Source organism: Schistocerca gregaria, chromosome 2 (genome assembly GCF_023897955.1).
Source record: "Schistocerca gregaria isolate iqSchGreg1 chromosome 2, iqSchGreg1.2, whole genome shotgun sequence".
NCBI lineage: Eukaryota > Metazoa > Arthropoda > Insecta > Orthoptera > Acrididae > Schistocerca > Schistocerca gregaria.
This window is the reverse complement of record NC_064921.1, coordinates 1,026,334,548-1,026,360,187: the sequence shown is the minus strand read 5'-3', so window position 1 is coordinate 1,026,360,187 and position 25,640 is coordinate 1,026,334,548. Positions and strand designations below refer to the sequence as shown.

Genomic DNA, 25,640 nt, shown 5'->3' with positions numbered 1-25,640 from the left:
GCGATATCCGCTAGGATACGCAAAAGCTCCTTTTATGACCAGCGCTGGACGCTCCGATCTTGAGTGGTATTTACAACGAGCCACCAAACCGCTTAGGAAATCGGGACGTGTGATCTGGAACAACGCAGCGAGTTAGCGGAAATCACGAAGATCGGGGAATCGTACGAGGTCAGCAATGCAAATCGTAACGCAGTTCTCAATACTACGCCGAGTCGCGGAATACGCAGGTGCGAAGGACGTCAGCGCGATCTGAGAAGCACAGGATGAGCGGCAGGTAAGGCAGGCGGTGTCCTTGTTGCGTCGCCCGAGGGCAGAGCTGGTGGGCAGTGGAGGGGGCAGCTGGGAGCCTCGCCAGCCGGCTCTGGGCGGCCTCAGCCGTCGTCCAGTCGCGTCCAGGGCAGCGGTCTGAGAGGAGCGCCTGCACCGGTGGCCTTCAGCGACAACCAGCTCAGACGCCGGTCCTCGTCCCAAGACCGTCCACCGTCGGCACAGCCAAGCAGGTACGCTCGCGATTTCATTAACGCATGTGCTCGTTGGAAGAGGAGACATCTCGTCGACAACGAGGTCATAGGGAAGGCCCTTTCAAAGGAACCATCCCGGCATTTGCCTGTAGTGATCTAGGGAAATCACAGAAACTCCAAATCAGGATGGCCGGACAAGGGATTGAATCGTCGTCCTCCCGAATGCGAGTCCAGTGTGCTAACCACTGCTCCACTATGTGCTCCGTGTTTACTGCCTGTAAACTATAGGGAAGCGTCGGGTTTAAGCTTACCCATTTTGGATATTGTACGTGGTAGGTAGGACAGCATTGGAATGGATTTGCAATTGCCAATATATATAGGATTTTCCATTAGGAATGGCCAGTATTCAGGTATATGAAGGAGAAAAGCCTAGTAAATTGGGCTCTAAAATGCATACCTTAAGAGCTATGAGTGCTTGTTCAGTAGAAGGGAAATGTTTCACAGTAGGAAGATCAACAAGAGTTAATAGTTTTTAAAGTATGCATTTTAGAGTCCAGATTACTAGACTTTTTATTCTTTTATCTCAAGATTTTTAAACATGGCACAAACAACAACTGTTGAAATTCTTCACGGAAAATGATTACAGCCAAAAGAGTTGCAGGATAAAGATTTATTAAAATTCTTGGCCACAGTTTCGGTGTATGTAAATATACCTTCATCAGAAGTAAAATACGCTAAAATTACATCCTGCAATGGAGACTATTAAAAAAATGGAGATGATGTTTTAACTACTGATTACGCCTTTGGCACAATTGTTTTATTAATCTCCATTGCAGAATGTAATTTTAGTGTATTTTACTTCTGATGAAGGTATATTTAGATATACCGACACCGTGGTCAAGAATTTTAATAAATCTTTATCCCGCAACGGTTTTGGCTGTAATCATTTATCATGAATCTTCTTTTATCTACAGTACAACCTCTCAGAATATGGAAAACAATGCAATAGAAGAGATTTGTTTCACGTTATCGAAGATGAAGAAGTGCTCAAAGCTCTTAAGATATGTCCCATACAGCCCATGCTTAATGAACTTTTCTTTACTTCTCTGGCCCATGCCACTACCTCACAAAACGTGGAAAGCAAAGAGCTTGGATTAGAAGAGATTTCTTTCACAGTATCGAAGATGGAGTGATCGTAGCTGTTAAGGTCTGCGCTTTAGAACCCATGTTTACTGGACATTATTTCCTTATTTTCTCCGTTCTGCTACCTCCCAGAATGTGGAAAGCAAAGAGATTGCAGTAGAAGTGATTTGTTTCACATTATCGAAGACGAAAAAGTGCTCAAAGTTCATAAAGCAAGCGCTTTGGAGCCCTTGTTTGTTGGAAATTTTTGTTCTTTGCTCCAATCTCGGACCTCTCAAAATCTGGGAAGCAAGGAGCTTGCATTAGAAGAGATTTGTTTCACTGGATCGAAGCTCAAAAAGTACTCACAGGTTTCAATGAGCACATGTCTCCTAGGCTTTTATGTTAAAAAAGATCGTTCCTGTCACACCCTGAACACTGATCATTCATCCTGCGACACCTAGTATAGTGTTGGAAATTAAAACTGCAACGCCGTGATGTACAGCAACAACAAAATTTTATCTACAGTAGAAGAATACATGCGCTTGGCCTTCAAAAGGAAAGTTATGAGTATTGTAGTAAACTGCAACTGTACATTAATCGAATATAATGACATAAAACTGCAATCTGTCATTTGTGAAACATTTATTTACTTCCATGGACTAGGTTTCCAGCTTTTTCAGGCTCATCTGCAAATGAGGGATGCAAGACCTTTCGTATTCATGTTTAAGCACGGTGTTGGACACTTAATGTGTGCTCATGTGCGTCCCAAACTATACTCTGCGAACCACTGTGACTTGCATGGCAGGGGGTACGTCCCATTGTTCCAGTTATTAGGGCTTCCTCCCGTTGCATTTGTGAATGGCCAGAATGATTGATTAAATGCCTCTGTGCTTCCTATAATTAATCATATTTTATCCTCGCTGTAGTGTCATGCAGAGGGTTGCATCATTTAAAGCTGCATTTTGAGACTTTGCCCGTAGGTTTTCTGGGAATATTTCATGGTATATTTCACGTATATCTTCAAGAGATCGCCAGTTTAGTTCTGATAACATCTCTGAGACATTCTTCTGCAGGTCAAACAATCGTGTGACCATTCGTGCAGCCATTCTCTGCATATCTTCGTTTCCCCTTTTAGTCGTATAAGATATGGTTATCACACAATTCAGCAACTTTCTAGGATGTGTTGCACGAATGAGTTGTAAGCTATCTCCTTTATAAATTGATTGTATTTCCCAATTATTCACCAATAAACAGAAGTCTACCACCTGATTTACCCACGACCGGACCTATGTAATCATTCCTTCTCATGTCCCTAGAAAGTGTTATACCCAAGTATTGTTACGGTATCGTTTTGTGAAGTGTGCAGTTTTACATTTCTGAACATTTAAAGTTAGTTGCCAAACGTTGCACCACTTTAAAATCTTATCAACATGTGACTGAATACTTGTGAAGTTTCTTTCGCACTGTACTTAATTGTAGATAGCTGCATCATCTGTAAAAAGTCTGTTTACTATTAATATTGTCCGCAAGGTCACTAGTATATAACAAGAACAAAAATTGACCCAATTCGCTTCCATCGGACACTCCCAAACTTCTACATTTGGCGATGGCTCCTCATCTCAGATAACTTGCTACGTCATCCCTACCAATCGTTTCATGTGGCAGTATGGGCGATACTGGTGTTATCATTCAAATGCTGCTTCCATTTTCATTCCCTGTCGGTCAAGGAATCAAGCAATATTCTCCATAAACAGTGTCACCAAGAACAGGCCACCGTACAACGTGTGGTCTACAACATCATTTGCTCTTCATCATTAGCTGTGAGCTTTCATCAGTCCAATCTTATGAGTGTTGTGAAACGAGGGTCTAATAACTCTAAAACGAACAATTCAGGCCACACTAGACTTTGAAGGAGCAATACGAGTGAAGCAAGTGTTTGTAAACTGACCACGTTTCATAAGAAAGAGTCAGAGTTGTATAGAGGTTAGTGGTGCTTTATGATACACAGCCGGGTGTTATGGGTCCACTGCTTACAGTCCATGACGGGTGTACGAAAAAGTCGTGGGATAACCTATGGACCTAAGTTGTCAACAAGGCACTGTGTGAGCTGGTGGTGAATCCATAATAACGTGAGATGTTTTTTCGTGGTATGTACTAGGTCCTCTGGTCCAACTGAACCAGTCGTTGACTGGAAATGATTATGCTCGGTTACTTCGAGACCATTTGCAGCCATTCATGGACTTCATGTTCCCAAACAATGATGGAGTTTTTGTGGATGACAATGCTCCATGTCACCGGGCCACAATTGTTCGCGATTATTTTGAAGAACGTTCTGGACAATGCGAGATAATGCTTTGGCCACCCAAATTGCCCGACGTGACTCCCATCGAATATTTATGGTTCGTGCACAAAATCCTGCACAGGCAACACTTCCGCAATTGCGGACGGCTATAGAGGCAGCATGGCTCAATATTTCAGCAGGGCCTTCCAACGATTTGTTGAGTCCATGCCACGTCGTGCTGCTGCACTGTTGTTGTTGTGGTCTTCAGTCCTGAGACTGGTTTGATGCAGCTCTCCATGCTACTCTATCCTGTCCAAGGTGCTTCATCTCCCAGTACCTACTGCAGCCTACATCCTTCTGAATCTGCTTAGTGTATTCATCTCTTCGTCTCCCTCTACGACTTTTACCCTCCACGCTGCCTTCCAGTACTAAACTGGTGATCGCTTGATGCCTCAGAACATGTCCTACCAACCCATCCCTTCTTCTAGTCAAGTTGTGCCAGAAATTCCTCTTCTCCCCAATTATATTCAGTACCACCTCATCAGTTACGTGATCTACCCATTTAATGGTCAGTGTTCTTCTGTAGCATCACATTTCGAGAGCATCTATTCTCTTCCTGTCTAGACTATTTATCGTCCATATTTCACTTCCATACATGGCTACACTCCATACAAATACTTTCAGAAACGACTTCGTGACACTTAAATCTATACTCGATGTTAAGCTGCACTGTGCCGGGTAAAAAGAGCTCCGACACGATATTAGGACGTATGCCCTGTCTTTTGTCACCTCATTGTACGACGAAGCAAGATGTTTTGCCCGGAAAACGGAGAAAATCTACAGAGAACAATTTCACATCAGGTTTCTTCCTAATTGGAAGAAATTTATAATAATCAGAGGCTAAACTGAATCGTTCAACATAGATTGAGCTATCCATCATTTGCGTCAAAGATTTATTCGCCTACTATAATTTGAGAGAAGTTTGCATCATATGTGAGGAAAGCGATCGATATGCAACCGTTCCTGTAAAGCGCACTTTAAAGAATAAAATGTAGAGCAGCAGTTACACTCCTCTAAGAAATACGCGCAGTCAATGGGCCCAAATGATTCTGAACCCAGAGTTCATCCATTGGTTTCTACACATATTCGTATCTACAGCTATGCTCCGCAAGCCACCATACTGTGTGTAGCGAAGGGTACTTTGTGTACTAAAGTCAATTGCCCGTTTCCTCTTCTAGTCACTCATGATTTGCGGGAAGAACGATTGTTGGTAAGGTCCGAGTTAGCTCGAATGTAACTTTACCTTCATTGTTACTTTTTTTTACGTAGAATCGAACATTGTGGGAACTTGCTGCGGGAGCATACCGTCTTGCAGAATGCCTCTCTTGGAGCGTCTGCCTATGGAGTTCGCTGAGCATTTCAGTTACACTTACGCGCCTACTAAATCAAACAGTAGCGAAAGGATTATCTTTTTTGGATCTTCTCAATTCCCTCCAGCAACCTATCTGGTACTGATCACATATTGACAAACAGTATTCAAGCATTGGTCGAACGAGGGTTCTGTAATCTGCCATTCTGTGGGTGGACTACATTTCCTGAAGACACTTAAAATGAATCCGTCTGGCATCTGCCTTGGTTGTGATTCATTTTATGTCGCTTTGTACGCATTCTCCCAGTTATTTATCGATGTGACCGCTTCCAGTGATTGGTCTGCAGTCGTGTAATGAACCAATTAATGGTCTTTTTTGCGCAATCCGTTACATTTGTTCATGCTTAGCTGCCACTCCCCGCAGCAAGCGTGATCCTCTGCAGGTCTTCCTGCATTTCGCTATAATTTTCCAGCGCCGCAACTTCCCTGTTTGCAACCGCATCATCCGTGAAAAGCCTCACCGAACTTCCGACGTTATCCACTAGGTCGTTTATAAATATTACTGAGAGAAGTAATGGACCTATAACGCTCACCTGGAGTACGACCGAACTTACTTTTAGGTCTGAAGATATCTCTCCGCTAAGAATGTCATGCTGTGTTCTGTTTGGTAGTAACTCTTGAGTCCAATCACACAGCTGGTCTGTGTTGCTATTATTTTAAGTTACTGCGATACAAAATTAGTTTGTTTATGCTAGTATTCATTTCCGAGTGTTATTTCCTTATGGCCAAATACTTAGCTCAGGATTTTCTACCGTTCATATACTTACATATTTCACACATCCTATATACATGTACCATAAATGTAGATAATTCTGGTAAATGGGCATTCGTAGGACTCTACATTTATTCACATAAATTACGTGGCTGTATATGACATCATTAAACATTATTAAGGGCAGTTTTTGCAATATTCGCCCATTAGTTGGGGTTGGGGTGGGTTGTTCGCCCATTAGTCGTTCTATACTTGTGCTTCACTTTTTGTTGTTGGTATTAACGTCTATGTATAAAAATAACAATTAGATTTTTGTTTCTAGAGTGAGAGCAGTATAAACTGTGATGTAATTGTTCCAAAACTAATACAATCCAATAATTAAAAAAATAACTCTGATCTAATTATTTAAAACAGTAGTAAATTGCTTATGAAAGCGTTATTGTAACTGACATTCACAATCTCCGTAACATAAATTGTGTACCGGAACTGAGACAAAGTAGGGCCAATCAAATCTTGACATTCCATAGCGGTAGGATGGGCTTTAAAGACATTTACTGGCTGACAAAACACTATCGGTAGAGCTCACGTCGCGACGTTGGCGAGATCTGTAGAGCGACAGCATCAGACGACTCTTCTTTTCTATTAGCGAAATACGACTATTGATGTGACATTGAATTTCAATTTGCAGGTCAGGAAAGTACTTGGATTCGATGATCATTACGTTTTAGCCCTTTGTGGATTCGCGAAACCACCGGAACGTTCATACAAAGGAAAAGTCTCACAATTGGAGTTTTGTGCAACACAATACACACGTTGGCATGTGAAAAAAAACCTCACAAGCTTCTGGTTTTGCTAGCGGCTTTTGTTTCTGCGACACCAACCCCATTACGCAGGTACATTCATTTCTTTTAGGCTTCATTTCATATCTACTGTTACAAATGAAAATTTGTGATTTCGTTCTAAGCACAAACTCGTGGTTAATAGGACGAAAGGGAGCACTTTGTTATGAAGATCATATAAAACTATCGTTTGTGTGGCTAATTCTCGAAGGATTGGTTTGATTGTAACCTACAGGATTAAACCATAAGAAAATGTTACGCCCGCATCTCGTGGTCGTGCGGTAGCGTTCTCGCTTCCCACGCACGGGTTCCCGGGTTCGATTCCCGGCGGGGTCAGGGATTTTCTCTGCCTCGTGATGGCTGGGTGTTGTGTGATGTCTTCAGGTAAGTTAGGTTTAAGTAGTTCTAAGTTCTAGGGGACTGATGACCATAGATGTTAAGTCCCATAGTGCTCAGAACCATTTTTTGAAAATGTTAAGGTGATGCTCAATGAATCATTTACAGGAAGGTGAAAATGTTATTTCAGACTGATTTTATTCAATATAGGCAACCAGTACTTCAGATCCAGTTTGGAACGGCTCCAAATACGGGTACGTTTCACTTGGGGTATCATGTGAGGCAATGTCACTGATCAATTTAAAGTCACTTTCACTGTTAATTGACCGTGACTGTTTCAAAAACATGAGAAGGTGTTTCAGAGACCACTACCAGTCACAATATTTGTTGACTGCTTGAATTATTTTATGAAAGAAAATATTTGAGGTATAAAGCTGCTCTTCAGGCTACAATGGCGGTACAAAAACATTAAACAAAAGTGCACATTTATATTAAAGTAGTTCTGTGCTGTCTAGGTATGTCCTGTGGTAACCTTGCCATGAAAGAGAAGGGAGACATAATTCGAGGGAATACTTACTTCGTATGTCCATATAAAAAAATTTAAATAATCACTAACTTCGTTCATATGAAAAGGTTGTTTCATTGTAGTTGTCTTCTTATGACTAACTTTTATACCTGGAAACGTGTTGCTTTATTAAATAAGTAAGTCAGCAAATATTGTGACTCAGCGGTTTCTGAAAACTCTCAATTTTCTGGACATGCAGGGTTTAAGTCACCGCCTGATCACATTGCTTTAGATTTTGCTGTGATTTCTCATGATTACAGACGACGAATTTCGGGATGGTTTCCATAACAAGGTCCCAGGACATTTTCTGTTTCAGCGCTATCTATACAACACTGGCATCCTCAAACCAAGGCACATTTTAGACATTCTTCTCGAGGTACAGACGACACACCGCATGAGAACAAGATTCTGTCTACAAAAATACTACCTATTCTTTTACTAAGTAACTTACATTCGAAATGCAACACTGGGGATTAAAAGTTCCTGTATGGTGTTCGGGAACACTGGCAAACATTTTAAGCATGGGGCTTTCTATGTCTAGAACCTTTTTTCCGGATAACTTAACAATTTTGAATGCCAAATGCTCTATCAAAAGTGTTTTTCCATTGGTTGTATCGTAATTATAAACAACCTGTAAAATGGCTCTTGTCTCTTATGAAGAGACATACCAGTGTCTAGAGTGCGAGGTGTTTACAAAAGCAGCAACTGGAAACCAGCAGATAATGCTCTAAACTTGTTTGTCGTAGAGAAAAAAGTTTTTCAATTAGTAACGCATCGTTGCCACTGGTAGAAGCAATGTTCTGACAGCACAACAAATCTCAAAGATAAAGTGAAGCTTCCATTACCGAAGACAAGCTTCCTTGTTGTGGTTTTAGAAATCTTGCTTTGTCTGCCGCAGGTGGATAGACACTTCTCTTGTGTGTAGATTGTATAAACCGTAACTGTATGAACATATGATAGTGGCAGCACTGCAATATTACATTTCAAGATTTAGCAGAGGTTATATGAGGGAGACAAAAGCCAAACGAGGATAATGGAATGTAGTCGAATTAAATCGGGTGATGCTGAGGGCATTAGATTAGGAAATGAAACGCTTAAAGTAGCAAATGAGTTTTGCTATTTGGGGAGCAAAATATCTGACGATGGTCGAAGTAGAGAGGATATAAAATGTAGACTGGCAATGACAAGGAAAGCGTTTCTGAAGAAGACAAATTTGTTAACATCGAGTACAGATTTAAGTGTCAGGAAGATGTTTCTGAAAGTATTTGTGTGGAGTGTAGCCATCTATGTAAGTGAAATGTGGACGATAAATAGTTTAGACAAAAAGAGAATAGAAGCTTTCGAAATAGGGTGCTTCAGATGAATGCTGAAGATTAGATGGGTAGATCACATAACTAATGAGGAGGTGTTGAATAGATTTGGGGAGAGGAGAAATTTGTGGCACAACTTGACTAGAAGAAGGGATCGGTTGGTAGGACATATTCTGAGGCATTAAGGGATGCCAATTTAGTATTGGAGGGCAGTGCGGAGGGTAAAAATCGTAGAGGGAGACCAAGAAATGAATACACTAAACGGATTCAGAAGGATGTAGGCTGCAGTAGGAACTGGGAGATGAAGAAGCTTGATTAGGATAGAGTACCATGGAGAGCTGCATCAAACCAGTCTCTGGACTGAAGACCTCAACAACAACATCATCTGAGGGGGACGACGTTTCTCTTCCAACTACATCTCTGTAATAGCTCTTACACACAGTTCTCGGCCAACCGCTACCCGGCAAATGGATAACATACTGTAACACTTCTCGTGGAGCAATTTTAGCAGGAATCTCCTTTGGAAAAACTTATATAGTCCCAGAACGCTTCTATTAAACAAAAGCATACGGATGTTCATCTTGTTTTACATGTTGTTGGTGATCCATTCCGTGTCGCGGAATTGCTGCTCAGTGTGATACCTACAAGAAGCGATCAAAAAGTTTCCTTTCGACGGCCATAGAGTTGAGGATTGGTATTCCAATCAGGCAAAATATCCATGAGCATAGAAGCAATCATCCAGTCAACGTACCGGGTTGAAGATACCAATTTGCTAAAACACCGTGTCCAGCAGCGTGAAGAAGTCTGTAACTGTTTGCTGCACATCCTCGTCCGACAAGAGTCGTCGACCTTTCAAGGTCATTTTTAAGGAACCAACGGCTTGATAGTCGCATTGAGAGAGACCAGGAGTGTATTGCGATGCTCCAGTATCTCCCAGTTTAGTTGGCGTAAATTCTGCGTTATGACATTTGCGATATGGGAAAGTGCGTTATGACGCAGCAGCAAGGAACTTAGCGCACCTTCCATAACGGTGGTTTTCGAGAGACAAGCTGCCCCACACACATTCATCAGTCTCCGTTGAATATATACCGGCATTTTTCCTTCGGCAGCCAAGAAAATAATTATAGCACGTTGATCCTGTTCGGACGTGTTTGGTAATAACGTCGCCACAGTTCACGTTCCCGCATTTAGCGAAGGCACGTCGGAGAGACATGAATGCCACAGTAGTTTCTTGTCTGCATGTCAGTGCTTATACAACTGATCGGTGTCGCCCTACTTTGCATGTACGCTGCAGCAATTGCCTCGAACGGAAACTTTCTGATCGTCCCTTTATTTTATTGTGACTCAGATAATTACTGCAATCCAAGAAACTAATGTGGCAACAACGCTCACTGATTAAGTACTCAATAATGTTAACATGATGCACATCAACAATCGGACATCGAATGTGCAGTTTAATGCGAGAATATAGTCCTTTCCCACCTCAACTCCGTAAAGATATAGTTAGCCGAAATCACAAATGTTAATCATAACGAAGTCCTCAACAGAATGTGATGGCTGTTATCGTCATACAACATGACAATCGGTCCCAGAAAACGGCGCATATCGAAAACAATCGTCCTCTATTTCTTCCTCTGTGGCGTCAGTTGTCCTGTACGCTGATCTACGGTAGCTCCCGTGTCAATCCCTCCATCTTTTATATGTTTTATCTCTTTTGTGGGCATCAGGCGGTAGTCCAAGCTGTATTTCCCTCCCCAACGTTTCTTGTTCCAACGGTGAATACATCATGAGAGGCTAAAACGACACAGAATGCAGATACAAACTCAAACAGGCACAGCAAGCCGAGCTGTTTGTACGTATCCACGCAAGTCGGTGCGTGACGCCTACGTTCACTGAGTTGAGTCGATGTCGTGTTTGTAGCGAGAAAGATTTGGCTCTGTTGGCTTTATTTGGCACTAAGGCCCACAAACTGTGTTCGACCGATTCTTGAGTACTGCTCAGCAATATGGGACCCTTACCAAGAAGGATTGCTGGACAGCAGCACAGGTCACACCAATCAAGAAAGGAAATAGCAATAACTCACTGAATTACAGACCCATATCACTGACCTCAGTTTACAGTAGGAGTTTGGAGCATAAACTGTACTCGAACATCATGAATCACCTTAAAGAAAATGACCTATTGATACGTAACCACCAATGATTCACAAAATATTGCTCTTGTGCAACACAGCTAGCTCTTTATTCCCAGCCGGCCGCTGTGGCCGAGCGGTTCTATGCGCTTCAGTCTGGAATAGCGAGACCGCTACTGTCGCAGGTTCGAATCCTGCCTCGGGTATGGATGTGTGTGATTTCCTTAGGTTAGTTGGGTTAGTTAGGAGTTCGAAGTCCTAGGGGACTGATGACCTCAGATGTTAAGTCCCGTAGTGCTCAGAATCAACTTTATTCCCATGAAGTAATGAGTGCTGTCGAGAAGGGATCTCAGATCGATTCTATATTCCTAGATTTCAAGAAGGCTTTTGATAACGTTCCTCACATGCGGCTATGAATGAAATTGCGTGCATATGGAGTATCGTCTCAGTTGTGTGACTGGCTTTGCAATTTCCTCTCAGACATGTCACAGTTCGTAGTGATAGACGGTAAATCATCGAGTAGAACAGAAGTTATATCTGGCGTTCTGCAAGGTAGTGTCATAGGCCCTCTGCTGTTCCTGATTTACATAAATGATCTAGGTGATAATCGGAGCAGCCCCCTTAGATTGTTTGCAGATGACGCTGTAATTTACCGTCTAGTAAAATCATCAGACGATCAATTCCAATTACCCAATTACCTAAAGAGAATTTCTGTATGGTGCGAAAAATGGCAATTGGCACTAAACAAAGAAAAGTGCGAGGTCATCCACATGGGGACTAAAAGCAATCCGATAAATTTTGGGTATGCGATAAATTGCACAAATCTAAGGGCTGTCAGTTCCACTAAATACTTATTAATTACAATTACGAGCAACCTAAATTGGGAAGACCACTTAGATAATATTATGAGGAAGGCGAAACAAAGACTGCACTTTGTTGGCAGAAAACTTAGAAGATGCGAAAAACCCATTAAACAGACAGCCTACATTACACTTGTCAATCCTCTGCTAGAATATTGCTGCGCGGCGTGGTATCCGTACCAGGTAGTATTGACGGAGGACATCGAAAAAGTGCAAAGACGGGCAGCTCGTTTCGTGTTATCGCGCAATAGGGGTGACAGTGTCACTGTTATGTTCGCGATTTGGGGTAGCAGTCAGTCAAACAAATGCGGTTTTCTTTGAGATGAGATCTATTTACGAAATTTCAATCACCAATTTTCTCTACCGAAAGCGAAACTATTTTGTTGACACCCACCTACGTAGGGAGAAATGATCATCGTAATAAAATAAGAGAAATCAGAGCTTGAACGGAAAGATTTAGGTGTTCCTTTTTTCCACGCGCCATTCGAGAGAGGAATTATAGAGGAATTGTATGAAAATGGTTCGATCAACCCTCTGCCAGGCACTTAAGTGTGAATTGCAGAGTAACCATGTAGATGTAGATGCAGATGTAGACAAGATAGAGAAGCTTAAAAAGGGAACAAACCGCATTCTGTGTAACTAATATTTGTTTATCATGAAGCAATTTTTGGTGTATTAGGCCATCACCATTTGTCACCGAATAATGACCTAATAAGCCGAAACCATATCAGTAATATGTAAATATTTGTTGAACAAACTGCAATTTCTTTATCGACTATAAAAATGAACATCTTCCACCAAGAAATGACGGAAGAATCCATCAACATAATTAGCACGCTAATTTTTAAATGAAACTATAGGCAACAGAATCTATTTTCAAAGTATGGTTTCATTCTTGGCTGATAATAGTATACAAAATTAAAAGTGGTGGTAAGACCTTTCTCTTCTCTTCTCTTTCATGTGGTAAAATGATGAAAAGTTTACAATATCTTTAAAAAGTCGTTTTTAGAGAACCAGTTGCATAAGGCTAAAGAGCTTTTGTGTATACCTAAACAAATATTGAATCTGAAGTGTTCTGTGTTAATAAATTTTATTTTAGTTGGTTGAAAAACAAACATTTACGTATAGTAATAATATGTTTGCCTGTTAAGGAGTGTTAGGAACAAACTGACAATAGCAACCTGCTACTCAAAAATGTTCAAATGTGTCTGAATTCCTATGGGACCAAACTGCTGAGGTCATTGGTCCCTAGACTTACACAGTACTTAAGCTAACTTACGCTAAAGACAACACAAACCCCCATGCCCGAGGGAGGACTCGAGCCTCCGGCGAAAACGGCCACCCGATGTGTGACATGGCGCCTCATCCTGCTACTACACATTCTCCCCATGTTAGTCGTCGCTCATGACTGGCGAACTCTCCCTCCGATTCCTTATTTCACGCTTTCTAGTGAAAATATTTCGAGGTTATTTCGCATTAAATACATTCATGTTGGAACACGTGAGGCAATACTGACCCTACGACTTTACTTAGAAGAAAGATTAAGGAAAGGAAAACCCACGTTTCTAGCATTTGTAGACTTAGATAAAGCTATTGACAATGTTGACTGGATACTCTCTTCCAAATTCTGAAGGTGGCAGGGGTAGAATACAGGGAGCGAAAGGCTATTTACAATTTGTACAGAAAGCAGATGGCAGTTATAAGAGTCGAGGGACATGAAAGGGAAGCAGTGGTTGGGAAGGGAGTGAGACAGGATTGTAGCCTCTCCCCGATGTTATTCTATCTGTATATTGAGCAAGCAGTAAAGGAAGCGAAAGAAAAGTTCGGAGTAGGTATTAAAATCCATGTAGGAGAAACAAAAACTTTGAGGTTCGCCGATGACATTGTAATTGTGTCAGAGACAGCAGAGGACTTGGAAGAGCAGTTGAACGGAATGGACGGTGTCTTGAAAGGAGGGTATAAGATGAACATCAACAAAAGCAAAACGAGGATAATGGAATTTGGCTTGGGCGAAACAAAATGCAGCAATTATTTTCAAAGAAACAAAATCTGGATTAGTCATAAAACCCTATCTTATGTCATTCCTGTCCCAAGTGACGTAGTACACCGTTGCCGACTAGCATGTTTCTGCACATTCTCCAAAGGTAGGAGGAGAAGTGGACAACGCGCACGTAACCCACTCCGTAATCAACGGTGACAGACTGTCACTCTTGATAGTGTACGATGTTTTACACCGTTCCACTTGCGGTAGAAACGACGAGGACGCAGATCTATCCCGCAATGACATTCGGATGAGGTGTCGATCTTCTAGGTGGGGTGGTCTGGGTGGTGAGAGAACTGACCCATCTCGTCGTTTTCTACGGCCTTCCGTCAACCATTCTGCACACACCCGTTGCAATGCCACACGAGCAGCTGTTTCCGGGATGGATGTATCACATTCTGTCATGCCAATAATGCGCCCTCTTTCAAACTCACTGATTCGACGCCACGGTTCGAGCATACGCCTGCCAGGCCTCCTGCACGTCTGTTCAAGTCACACCGATGCATTAAGTTCGGGCCGGCTATGGTGGCCGAGCGGTTCTAGGCGCGCAGTCCGGAACCGTGAGACTGCTACGGTCGCAGGTTCGAATCCTGCCTCGGGCATGGATGTGTGTGATGTCCTTAGGTTAGTTAGGTTTAAGTAGTTCTAAGTTCTAGTGGATGATGACCTCAGATGTTAAGTCCCATATGCCACTTGAACCATTAACTTCGGTTTACAGCGACTACGGGAGCCGCAGGCACATATTATCGGTAGGTGGCGTTGCGCCGCGATATCGATGTTGACCCTGAACCCGCAGACCGACTTGGTTCGAATGCTGATTATTTCTGCAAAATATACTAACATACATGTCATGCGAATATGAACGTCCTTCCCCTAGTCGTTCAAGGTCTGCTGTTTTTTTCTCGATATGAGTGTAATTTATTTAATAATTTGACAAAAATGTTAGTCGGCATATTAAAAAGTTTCAAGGCCTTTCCCCACATCATTACTATTAGCAGCTGATCGTATATTCTTGTTCTCCTTTTCCTTCTCCTTGTACTTATGGTGTGGTCGTAATTTTTAGCATGTGGCCAAAGCTTTGGTGTATGTTGTCATTTTCTAGTGTTCGTTTCCTGTGTATGATAAATCTACATCTACATATATACTCCGCTAGCCACCAAGCAGTGTGTGGCGGATGGCACAACTTGCGCCAATGTCGTATTTCCCCCTCTCTGTTCCACTTACGGATCGCACGAGGGAAAAACGACTGTCTGAACACCTCAGTAAGAGCTCTGATTTCCCTTATCATTGAATGGTGATCACTGCACAATTTCAAAGTTGGTGGTAATAATACATGCTCTACATCCTCGGCGAAGATCGGATTTCGGAAATTAGTGAGCAGCTCCTTCCGTTTAGCGCGTCCTCTATCTGTAAGTGTGTCCCTCTTCAAACTTTCTATGAGATTTGTAACGCTCTCGCGATGGCTAAATGTAACAGTCACGAATCTTGCCGCTCTTCTTTAGAGCTCTTCAATCTCTTGAATGAGACCCAACTGGTAAGAGCCCTCGCGGTAGTATGTTGGTGCTCGGTGACGTGTGACATACGTTGCAGTATGATCAATCATTCAGATTACAGCGTGTTTCTTTATTCTCGGGTATCCGAGTCCTTCAAGTCGTATCAGTTCAGTTATATCTACATTTTCAGGTTTTGTCGTCACAGCTTCTGACGGAGGAAATTCCAGATATCAGCTGTCTGACCACAGGTAACTTTATCGATTATGTATCAACATTTCTACGCATTATGCAGCCGTTGGGTGGGAATTTGTCATGGAAGATGATGTACCATTTAGATATTACAGCGACAAAAGGTGAACGTTATATGCGCAAGCTGCGACATGTTTGGGAATTGAACAGTGACCCGAATTTAGAATAAAATTCCTTTACTTCACGTCTATGGCCACAAATTTTTGTCATCAGACAACCGGTTTCCCTCTGTAATGGCCATCTTCAGATCTGTATTATAAAAACATGTCCTAATATATGCCACTATGGCTCCAGTATATTAGGACATGTTTTTAAAAAACAGTTCTGAAGATGGTCATTATAGACCGAAACCGGTAATCTGATGATAAAAAATTTGTGACCATAGACGTGAAGTAAAGGAAATTTAAACGTTATGGTCGTTTCTCCAGACGATGTTCCATTTCAAAGGAACATGATTTTCTTCTATTCGTTTACATTTGGGAATAGATGTCAGGACATTGTGAATGTCTCTGTTGGTAAGTAATTTTTGTTGTCCGCTTTGCTGTTTAACTGACGTCATGGTCATACAACCTGATGTGCTGATATAAAATGTTAATGTCAGCTAGGTCTACCGGTGGTGTCGTGCTTTCCGTCGTATGTTTGAGTACTGGATTTTCGATTAGGCTTGGATTTTGCTTTCGAACTTCGTTCTTTATGGGAATAATAAAAAGTGTTCGGCACTTATGTCTCACGCTCACGATCTTAGGTCTCCCTTTGCATGTGGTACAGTCATCATCTCAAATAGTATTTTTAAACAGCTTGAATCTCAGTAAGAACCAGCAAAAGACTAAATGGATATTGTTGACAACAATAATCGGGACATCATTCTGGTACCAGCAAAACAATTTTCCATGCAGCTATTAATGTCACTATCTGACTTGTTAAAATCAAATCAGTGTTCTGTTATAAAACACCCACAAAGCTTTTGTGTAAAAGATATCTTTCAGATACGACCAAAAAAAGTACTAGAAACTACTCAGGCGTGTTTCCTTCAGTAGTTCAGCCGCCTGCAATAACGAGGTACTGCTTCGTCTCTAATGACCATATAATGATATTTTTCTGTTCTGCCCTATGTTAATGACGAGATCCTAAGAGATTTTGTAAGCCACTTCTTTCCTTAATGAGTTCCATTATACTACAGTGAATCTTAATCTGGCATCTGTCTTTCCTACTATTTGTTTTATGTGGTCATCCAGCCCTAGATAAGGCTGAACTTGCAGTGATTGACCCGTACGTCAGAACACATTACCTTCATCTTCATCATCATCACATCCACTCTAGTTGGAAACTGACAGTTACTCCAAGCAATTTTTTTAAATGGTTGTTACTCTTTGCACTGACTTATTGCCAATAGTATCATCGAAAAGTAATAGGTTTCTCCACCTATTTATGAGGAGTACGCTACACTTATTTATCTTCACGGTCAACTATCGGCGCTAAACCAATCACCTATCTTCCGTAGATCGTCCTGTATTTCGCGCAGTCTTCTGACGTTGGACCCTTCCTACTTACAACAGCACCGCCTGCTAATAGCTTCTGTCATTATCTACTAGGTTATTTAATCATATTATTCAGTTAAATCGAACGCCATCCGAAATTCACGAAATACGGCGTCAAACTGGCTGCCGTTATCTACGACCATACAGATCTCGTGGACAAATAGAGTGAGTTTAGCATCGCAGGATCTTTGCTTGTGGAATCCTTGTTAATTTTTGTAGAGATTTTTGATATCGAAAGTACGTCATTATCTGAGCATATTAACATGTCCTATAATTTACAAAGAATTGAGATCAGCGATACTGGACTATAATTATGTGCACCTGCCCGATAACACGTTTTGAAATCATGGGGTGACCTACTCTATTTTTTTTTCCAATTCTTAAGTGCCCTTCGTTGCTCCAGCGAACTGCGAAAGCCGCTGGTAGAAGGGAAGCAAGTTTCTTGCCATAATCTCAGTCGAATCTGTGATTCGATACAGACACCTATCCTCTCTGTATCTGCCCTTTAGGCGTTCTTGCGGTTGTTGCGAAGAAGAACCGCATTACGGTCTTGCGTAGTGCAACAATTTCGAAAGACCGAATTCGGTATTTCGGACTTGCAAGATCTTATTTTTCACTGCCTTGACCTCTTAGCTGTTAAACAGAATGAGGGAAACCAGTAGTTATATTTTACAGAAAGTGTTAAACAGGCACTAAGGTAACATTGGGAGTAACGTAAGGAAGAACAGTAGAGTCTTTGACATACTCTGTATACGCAAACGAATTGTTAGATAGTATCAGCAGCACTCACTGGTAGTTCGCTGTTGTTCACAGTAAAGTATCGTTGCTGGACGACCAGAAACGAACTCAGAAAGACTTGGGCAAAATTTCCGCTTGTCTCTCTTTAAAAGTGAATAAATTCAAGATGATATCCGAGAAAAAGAGAAAGAAGACTATAGCTCCCAACTACGTGACGGGTGTCGAATATCTGTAACAAGTTACACTAAAGGCAATATGAATTGGGACTCACTCGTAAAATTTGTAGTAGGTAGGACGAATTGAAGACTTATATTTGTTGGAAAGTTTCTGGGAAAATTAAGTGCACCTGTAAAGCAAACTGCAGACAAGAAGCCGGGAAGCCAGAGCGGCTAATTCAAGATTATTGGTGTCCTCATCCTATTGGCGTGACAGACATCGAGTGAATGAGACGCATTGCTATGATAATAACTAGTAGCACAGCATACACGAAAGTGTAGCAGAAGCTCTCACGGAATTTCAATTCGAATAGTTGGAGGAAAGGCATCATTGTTTAGGTTTAGAGAATACTCTGTGGCAACTCAGCCTCCATAACTGCTTCTTAGTATATTTATTCCTTAATGAAATTTACCTTTAAAATACGTATATACCTCTTTTTTATACCAGTAGCTCAGTGGAATCAATACTAGAAATAAGAATAATCTTCAGTTACTTTGGTCCAGAGAGATGTCCTTTATTCAGGAACACACATTTTAAATAAATTTCCAGCAGCCACAAAAATGCTTAACTTATAATAAAGTTCAGTTTAAGAGCAGCCAGAAGGATTTAATGGTGACCATCTCCTGCTCTACTGACGAATTTGTTATCAGAACCCGACTGATGCGTAAATGTTACTAAAAATACCAAACAATGCGAGTATTACGAACAATCTGGATTCTGTACAAATTCAGTTCTCAGTGCAAGTAGACGGTCGACGTAATTAAGCGTTGTAAAATTATTTTATGGTGCGTGTTTGCAATAGCCTAATAATTGTCATATGCACTTCAAAATATGGAACATTTACACGTTTTGAGACAAGTTTGTTATTGTCTTTTAAATAAAAACATGTCTAAAATTTGTTTATTTGCGCCACATCTACGAGGTACAGTAGCGTATGTTTTTTTTCTTCGTAAACGGTTATTATGCTGTCTTGTTCATTTGACATGTTTTACATCCTGGAAGATCTCCTTATGAATGTACTTGAAGGAAAAGAGAAGAGGAATTAGAGGGTATTCAGTTATATTTTTCCTCTCTAAATAAGCGAATGTGAGAGAAAATCTCTATTATCTGTAGGAAGTACTTTTCACCACACACTTACAGTAGCTTGCGGAGTGGACAAGTAGACGTAAACATTTAATGTTGCAACTCTGCATGTAAGACAAGTCCCATAAAACATTACTCCCTGAAAGAATGTGTCACGAAATAAACTATGAATCACGTGACTTTCCCACTTCTGACTAATGAATAAAAGTAGAGCGCACCATTACCAATGGACTGACGTCCGCTACTGTTCACTGGTGCCGACATGTATTTCTTCAGACAGGTGGTTTCCCCCTCTAGGCTAGAGCTTCGTGCGTCACAGCTGGCCGTTAACCATTAGTCTGCGGGACGTCCAGCGATCTCTCTCCCTTTCACCCGGCATGCCAGAGCTTTGACAACGAGAATACGGCAATCGCCATCACTCGATTTCGCAGAAAGTTCGCTCATTGGAAGATGAGTCAAAGATAGCAAAAACATGTCTCTGGTTGTCCTTAGATACTTGACTTTTCCTGAAAAAACCGTGGTCAAAGCTTTCGAGGTATTTTCCACGTACTGTATGTGCCTTTTACCGCGCGATACGAAATGCGACGCTAACCACTGTGTCACAGCTTCGTCTGTAGGCATTGTGCGGTAAAAGGCACATGAAGTATCAGGGAAATACCTCGAAAACTTTAACCGTCGATTTTTCAGGAACAGTCGAGTATCTAAGGATAAGCCGAGACAGCGTCTTTGATTACTAAGCAAAGGTTTCAGTTCTGGGTTCGAAGCACGCCACCGCTTAAAGTGTTAGTAAAAGCCTTCAGCAATCGTGGCCAAAGACTTCCGAGAAAAGAAGTCGCCCTCGTTCTACCAATGGTCTTGTCAAACAGGGCGGAGGAGTGGATAGATGTTCAGGACACTCGCTTGCCCTTTGGGTGGGAAAATGACCCTAAAGGCGGAAGAACTATCAACTATCAACGGCATGACGATACAGAAGGCAATGGAAACCACTGCATTAAAGACACATAATGGAATTCACAGGACTTGTGATCTGTAATTGAAAGAGTCTCATGATGACCTCGCCATTGGCAAAAGATTCCGAACTAGTTCCCCATCCGGGCCTCCGGGAGGGGACTGTCAAGAGGGAGTTGGCCATGAAAAAAAGATTATATCACCAGCGAAAGGATAACATTCTACAAGTCGTGGCGTCGAATGTCAGCAGTTTTGAAAGTGATAGAGAAAGTAGACAATCTAAGGTTCAGTCTACATAAAGTGAGGATCAGTGAAATGAAAAGAAGACAAGGATCAACAGAAAATGGTATAACGCAAGTAGAATTCGCTACGAATAGGAAGCTAGGGCAGAGAGTGTGTTACTGTGAACAGTTCAGCGACAGCAGAATCGACAGCAAACCAAAGCCGACAACGATAATTCAGGTATACACGCCGACGTCTCAAGCCGATGATGAAGAGATAGAGAAAGTATATGAAGATGTTGAACGGGTAGGCTTGGTAGCAGGAACGAGAGAGGAGAAAGACTAATTGAGTTTTACAATAAATTTCAGCTAGTTACAGTGAATACTCTATTCAAGAATCACAAGAGGAGGAGGTATACTTGGAAGAGGTCGGAGGATTCGGAAAGATGTCAGTTTGATTACGTCATGCTCAGGCAAAGACTCTGAAATCAGATACCAGATTTTAGATGTACGCAGGAGCCCTTATAGACAGAAGTTTAAGAGACTAGTCAGGAAAAATCAATGCCCAAAGAAGTGGGATACGGAAGTACTAAGGACTGAAGTTCTATGAGACTATAGATATAGCGACAGTGAATAGCTCAGTAGGCAGTTCATTTGAAGAGGAATGGATATCTTTAGAAAGGGCAATCAGAGGAAGTAGAAAAAAAATCATAGGCAGCCACTACGAAGAAACCATAGGTAACACAAGAAATACTCCAACTGACCGATAAAAAGAGGAACTACAAAAATGTTCAGGAATACAGAAATACAAGGCCCTTAGGAATGAATAAACAGGAAGTGCAGGGAAGTTGAGGCGAAATGGCTGCAGGAAAAATGGAGAGAAACTGAAAAAGAAAAGACTGTCGGTAGTATGTTTCAGCGTATAGAAAAGTCAAAACAACCTTCGGTGAAATTAAGAGCAAGAGTGGTAACAATAAGAGTGCAATGGGAATTCCACTGTTAAATGCAGAAGAGAGAGCGGATTGGTGGAAAGAGTACGCTGAAGAGCCCTGTGAGGAGTGAGATTTCTCTCATGACGTGACAGGAGCAGAGACAGCAGTCGATATAGAAGAGATGGCAATGGCAATCCAATGTTAGGATCAGAATTTAAAAGAAATTTGGAAGACTTACGATCGCATGGGGCAGAAGGAATAGATAACATTCCATCAGAATTTCTAAAATCATTGGGGAAAATGGCAACAAACCGGCTATTCACACTGGCGTGTAGAATGCATGAGTCTGGCGATATACCATCTGACTTTCGGAAAAACATCATTCACACAATTCTCAACATTTCAAGAGCCGAAAAGCACGAGAATTATCCAACAATCAGCTCAACAGCTCATGAATCCAAGTTTCTAACAAGAATAATATACAGAAGAATGGAAAAGAAAATTGAGCATGTGTTAGATGACAATCAGTTTGGCTCTAGGAAAAGTAAAGACACCAGAGAGGCAGTTCTGACGCTGCGATTGATAATAGAGGCAAAAATAAAGAAAAATCAAGACTTTTGCATAGCATTTATCGATCTGGAAAAAGCGTTCGACAATGTAAAATGCTGCAAGATGTTCGAGATTCTGAGAAAAATATGGGCGAGCTGTAGGAAAAGGCGGGTAATATAATAATAAGAGTGAGAGACGAAGAACGAAGTGCTCGTATTAAAAGGGGTGTCAGACAGTGATGCATACTTCCGCCCTTAATGTTCAATCTAAACATCGAAGAAGGAATTACGGACAGGAAAGGAAGGTTCAAGAGCGAAATTAAAATTCAAGATCAAAGGATATCAATGGTATGGTTCGCTGATGACATAGCTATCATCAGTGAAAGAGAAGAATTATAGGATTTGCTGAATGGAACGAGCAGGCTGACGAGCACAGAAAATGGATTGAGAGTAAATCGAAGAAAGTCGAAAGTAATTAGAAGTAGCAGAGATGAGAGCGGCGAAAAACTTACCATTATCGCTGATCACGAAGTAAATGAAAATTAGGAATTCTGCTTTCTAGGCAGCAAAATAACCCATGACGGTTGGAGCAAGGAGGATATAAAAAAGCAGACTAGCTCTGGTAGAAAGGACATTCCTGGCCAAGAGAAGTCTGCTTGTATCAAACGTAGGCCTTAATTTGTGGAAGTAATTTCTGAGAATGTACGTTCGGAGCACAGCATTGTGCGGTTGTGAAACTTGGACCGTGGGAAAACAAGAAGAGAAGCGAAGAAATTGAGATGTGGTGCTACAGAAGAATGTTGAAAAGTAGGTCGACTGATGAGGTAAGGAATGCGGAGGTGCTCCGCAGAATCGGCGAGGAAGAAAATTAGGAAAAATGCTTGACGAAGAGAGGATAAGTAAAAACTTTAGAGGAAGGCAGAGCTTAGGATACATCCAGCAAAACACTCCGCCACTGTCACTCATTTGTGCAGAGCTTCCGAGCTCCAGGTAAAGACCGTTCCATCATACTGGCGTGCGGTGTCTGTCGCCAATCCCCGCAACACTCCTCTCCACACGCGCCAGTACAACATAAACGCAGCTGCTAGGGAAGCTGCTCGTCATCTGTCACCAACTTTCACAAATTCACGCCCACTCCCCCCCCCCCCCCCCCCCGCCGCCCCCCCTCCCTTCCCGTGCTGCACAACGTAATCACGGCAATATTTTTTTTTTCTCCTCGTGTAAACAAGACCAGTCATGGCTTGGTGAGAGTAAAAATTTTAGACGCTAGAGCGAGTTTAGGAGGCCTTTGAGGAATACCGCCAGTTTATACCGGACGTGTGTTCATCTGTGTTTCAGTTTCAGACCCAATGCACCGACGACGCTGCGCCAAGAGTAAAATATCGAACACGTTTCGGAAGTCACAAAACATGACATCATTTAATGTTCAGACACAAGAGTTAGTACATTATGTCATTAATGTAAAGGTGGCAAGTTAATTTGACTTAACCAGCGTATAATGCTTTTTATATCACTTTCACTGTCGTGCAAACTCGCAATAACTCGCCAAACGGTGCAGTAATTATTTCTCACTTCACCGGTGCAACATAATTTCGATATTTAATGGTGAAGCCAAGAGAAAGAATGTGTAGGAACTATGAAATAACTAACAGCAACTGGAAAAGAAGCAGAGGATAGAACGTAATGACAGAGAAAGCAGGCGGAACTGGAATTAACGCGAAAGTGTTAAACCTGTCGCGCAGGCACCCACATGAGATAAACGGGCGTTGCACACATGCAGTTCGGAGTCCTGTCACACTCAAGTTGTCGGTAAGTTCCAAGTCGAACTGTTCTGCTGTACCACCAGAGCAGTAAACGATTAAACAATAACATGCAACACCTAACACTTCATGAAATAGTACTTGTTGGAGTTCCGCTACAGGACGCCCCAAAGCTTTAAGAAATTATGCAGATGGTAGAGAACACTAATTAAGTCATTTGAGACAACCTAATAGTAGCTGTGCCAAGTGGAAGTCTGCGCAGATAAGAGAAATGACAACTGAATCCTTAAATGCTTTATCTGCATAAGCAAATCTTTTATGCGCATCCGTGGATATTAAAATTTTGTAAACCATTTTAGCCCGTTTGCTTCGCAGGACCTCTGACAGAATTAGCTCAGACCTAAATGTTCGTCTGCTCTGGTCCGGCTTCCTAATTTACATTCCGTTGATTAAAAAAGCAGAGGACGCTCAAGAACAAATTCAAATACAATTGTCATATTTTAGACACATTCTATAAGTTACAACTTTCTGTCGTAATTAAAGGAACGGGCTATGTGAAATTCTCTGCGAAATATTTCCGAAACTTTCGGCACTCAAATTAAGTCGTGGTATAAGCTGTCGTTACATCTTGTGTACCTTTAAACGTTGGCGCCGGCCGCTGTGGCCGAGCGTTTCTAGGCGCTTCAGTCCGGAACCGCGCTGCTGATACGGTCACAGGTTCGAATCCTGCCTTGGGCATGGATGTGTGTGATGTCCTTAGGTTAGTTAGGTTAAAGTAGTTCTAAGTCTAGGGGACTGATGACCTCAGATGTTAAGTCCCATAGTGCTCAGAGCCATTTGAAGCCATTTTTAAACGTTAGCCATGGAGTTCGTGTACAGTAGTGGAAATCAGAATAAAGATACTCATATGAATATTTGTAGGAAAATTAACATTGTCGGTTGGAATACTTGTGCGCGGTGTACACTACTGGTCATTAAAATTGATACAACCAAGAAGAAATGCAGATGATAAACGGGTATTCATTCGACAAATATGTTATACTAGAACTGACATGTGATTACATTTTCACCCAATTTGGGTGCATAGATCCTGAGAAATCAGTACCCACAACAACCACCTCTGGCCGTAATAACGGCCTTGATACGCCTGGGCATTGAGTCGACCGGAGCTTGGATGGCGTGTTCAGGTACAGCTGCCCATGCAGCTTCAACACGATACCACACTTCATCGAGAGTAGTGACTGGCGTATTGTGACGAGCCAGTTGCTCGGCCACCACTGACCAGACGTTTTCAATTGGTGAGAGATCTGGAGAATGGGCTGGCAAGGGCAGCAGTCCAACATTTTCTGTATCCAGAAAGGCCCGTACAGGACCTACAACATGGAGTCGTGCATTATCCTGCTGAAATGTAGGATTTCGCAGGGATCGAATGAAGGGTAGAGCCACGGGTCGTAACACATATGAAATGTAACGTCCACTGTTCAAAGTGCCGTAAATGCCACAAGAGGTGACCGAGACGGGCGCGGACGGCAGAGAACAGAGAGAGAGCGGCTCGCGCCAGCCAATCAGAACGCAGCACAGCAGAGCGAAACGGAGCCGGCAGCTGTAGCCGCCCACGGGAGCGGACGGCCGATAGAGCAGCCGATAGCATCTGCAACCTCAGCAAGCCAGGAGACTCCTGCAGATTTGCAAGCAGAGCTTTGCTCGCTTCTCAGAACTGTCAAGGAGATGCTCGTGCAATTACCGCAGCTCTTGATTGCTGCAGTGCAGACGGCTCTAGCAGCCGGCCACCAACAGGTTTCCATGCAAAACCATGAATAATAC

The 25,640-nt window shown here is 42.0% G+C and overlaps 1 protein-coding gene across 1 annotated transcript in view; it reads left to right on the top strand.

The window, feature by feature from the left end:
• Positions 1-349: 349 nt before the first annotated feature.
• LOC126335544 (leukocyte elastase inhibitor-like) overlaps positions 350-25,640 on the top strand; it is a 119,115-nt gene continuing 93,824 nt past the window's right edge. The window contains exon 1 of the mRNA XM_049998932.1: positions 350-500. The gene's annotated coding sequence lies outside the window, so the exon portion shown is untranslated. The remainder of the gene's footprint in view (positions 501-25,640) is intronic.